The sequence below is a fragment of the Rattus norvegicus genome, chromosome 3 (assembly GCF_021556685.1).
Source record: "Rattus norvegicus strain SHRSP/BbbUtx chromosome 3, alternate assembly SHRSP_T2T, whole genome shotgun sequence".
Taxonomy (NCBI): domain Eukaryota; kingdom Metazoa; phylum Chordata; class Mammalia; order Rodentia; family Muridae; genus Rattus; species Rattus norvegicus.
In genome coordinates this window covers 104,292,922-104,296,085 of record NC_141536.1, presented here as the reverse complement: position 1 = coordinate 104,296,085, position 3,164 = coordinate 104,292,922, and positions in this window count along the sequence as shown.

The window sequence follows — 3,164 nt, the reverse complement described above, 5'->3', positions numbered from 1 at the left end:
TCTTCCATCTCTTGTATCCTGTTGGTGAAGCTTGTATCTACAGCTCCTTGTCTCTTCTTTTGGTTTTCTATATCCAGGGTTGTTTCCATGTGTTCTTTCTTGATTGCTTCTATTTCCATTTTTAATTCCTTCAACTGTTTGATTGTGTTTTCCTGGAATTCTTTCAGGGATTTTTGTGTCTCTTCTCTATGGGCTTCTACTTATTTATTTATGTTTTCCTGGAATTCTTTCAGGCATTTTTGCGATTCCTCTCTGTAGGCTTCTACTTGTTCTCTAAGGGAGTTCTTCACGTCTTTCTTGAAGTCTTCCAGCATCATGGTCAAAAATGATTTTGAAACTAGATCTTGCTTTTCTGGTGTGTTTGGATATTCCATGTTTGTTTTGATGGGAGAATTGGGCTCCGATGGTGCCATGTAGTCTTGGTTTCTGTTGCTTGGGTTCCTGCGCTTGCCTCTCGCCATCAGATTATCTCTAGTGTTACTTTGTTCTGCTATTTCTGACAGTGGCTAGACTGTCCTATAAGCCTGTGTGTCAGGAGTGCTGTAGACCTGTTTTCTTCTCTTTCAGTCAGTTATGGGGACAGAGTGTTCTGCGTTCGGGCGTGTAGTTTTTCCTCTCTACAGGTCTTCAGCTGTTCCTGTGGGCCTGTGTCCCGATTTCACCAGGCAGCCTTCTTGCAGCAGAAAATTTGGTCTTACCTGTGGTCCCGAGGCTCAAGTTCGCTCGTGGGGTGCTGCCCACGGGCTCTCTGCAGCGGCAGCAACCAGGAAGACCTGTGCCGCCCCTTCCGGGAGCTTCAGTGCACCAGGGTTCCAGATGGTCTTTGGCTTTTTCCTCTGGCATCAGAGATGTGTGTGCAGAGAGCAGTCTCTTCTGGTTTCCCAGGCTTGTCTGCCTCTCTGAAGGTTTAGCTCTCCCTCCCACGGGATTTGGGTGCAGAGAACTGTTTATCCAGTCTGTTTCCTTCAGGTTCCTGCGGTGTCTCAGGCAGGGGTCCTGCCGCTCCTGGGCCGCAAAATTTATTTTTTAAGTGTGCTCAAAACATAATGTTTCTCCATGGATTTTTTTTTTAACAGAAAGTGGTATCAGGGAGTTATCTACCAGGAAGTGATTTCTAGGAGGATGTGTCATCCAGTGGAATTTTAGAAAGTCCTCTTTAGAATTTTTTTTCAATTTGGGGAGGTATTGTTTGCTTTTTAAGGAAAAGATTTATTTCAGGATGTGGAGAAATCATATTCTGCAATGATTTAATGACCCCTGAAGATTCCTATCGACGGTGCATTTCTTTGCAATAGTAAATTTAGACTCAATAAAAATGGTATTTAATTTTGCTTGTTTCAAGTTTGCTCATAGTATCCAAGAGTGTCAGATATATTTTCATACTCTAAGAAGGAATAATAGATTGTGTGAAATGGAAGGCTTTGACCTGCTGGGTTCAACAGGCAGACTTTGTACTGAAGGACCACAAATCACCATTGCTGAAAGTCAGATGTGAGCCTCATTCCGTAGAACTTAATCTTGGGCAACCCTGAGGTGCATGATCCTGAGGTAAGTGACCTTAAGATGGGTGATTCTGAGGTGGGTGATGCTGAGGTGGGTTATCCTGAGGTGGGTGATCTGAAGTGGGTGATTCTGAGGTGGGTGATTCTGAGGTGGGTGATCTGAGGTGGGTGATTCTGAGGTGGGTGATTCTGAGGTGGGTGATCCTGAGGTGGGTGATCCTGAGGTGGGTGATCTGAGGTGGGTGATGCTGAGGTGGGTGATGCTGAGGTAGGTGATCTGAGGTGGGTGATGCTGAGGTGGGTGATCTGAGGTAGGTGATCTGAGGTGGGTGATCCTGAGGTAGGTGATCCTGAGGTGGGTGATCCTGAGGTGGGTGATCCTGAGGTGGGTGAGGCAGATTGGCCTTTTTATGCTAACTGTATGTAGCGGTGGTGAATCTACTGCCTATCCCTGCTGTTCTAGTAGGCATGTTTAGTACTTTGATAAACATCATGACCCAGAGAAAGTTAGGGAATGAAGAGTGTATTTGATCTCTTCATCATTGCCAAGGCAAGAACTCAAAATTGCATCTTGCATGCAGCTATTGAAGTGAGGAATGCTGCTTACTGGTTTTCTTCTTCTGTGTCTACTTGGTCACCCTTCTTATACAGGACCACTTGCCCAAGGGTAACACTACCCATGGTGGGTTGGGCCCTCCTACATTAATTATTAACCACCAATTAAGACAGTATATGTCCACAGGCCAATCTGATGGAGCCAGTTCCTCAACGGAGGCTCCTTCTCAGGTGTCACAATTTGTGTCAAGTTGACAAAAACTAACCAGCACAATTGACCTCTTGTCAATGAAGCCATATTTAAAATATTTTTAATTATGCCCCCAAATCTCATGTCATTATCACAATATAAAATAGTCCAACTTTAAAAGTTCTACATTCTTTAAAAAATTTAACACTTTAAAAATAAAAAAAAAACTCCTTTAAAACAGTTTCTTTGGCTGTGGGTTCCAGCAAAATCCAAAATAAGTCTCGTATATTCTAAAAGGGAAGTACCAGATCACAGTTATAATCAGATCAGAGCAAAAGGAAATGCAACAATGTGAAAACAGTGTCCAGTGTCTGGGATTCACTTAACATGATCTGGGCTATGACAGGCTTTGGCAATCTCATGTCTTGTCTCCATCTTCTGTGACATTTGTCCATAATCTTAGGTGACTGCCCTTTTAACAACAGTAATAATCTAATTGTTTCATCTGATCCACTTAGGAGGAATAGTTGATGTACTGGTTAGAAGCATGTTCTGATAACAGACATCATTTCTTTTTCTGGTAGTAATATTACTAGAAGCAAACTCCAGCTCAGACCTTTGATCAATTTCTCAAGTCATCCTCTCCTAGATACAAGAAGACAGCAAGGGTGACTTACAAAGTACAGGTATTTAGCAGTAAAAGTTGGAACAATAGTTTGCTTAGAGTATAATTTTTAGTGCAAACTATGAATTGTCATGTTGTGTTCTTTGAACTCTTGCTGTCATTTCCCCTGTGGCTTAACAACTCAGGATTCTCAAGAAAATTCTTGTTTATCAAAGAAAAATAGATGGAATTGCTTCATCGGATGCTGGGTGCGTACATGTCTTACTATTTCCATATTGAGATCCTTCCCTAG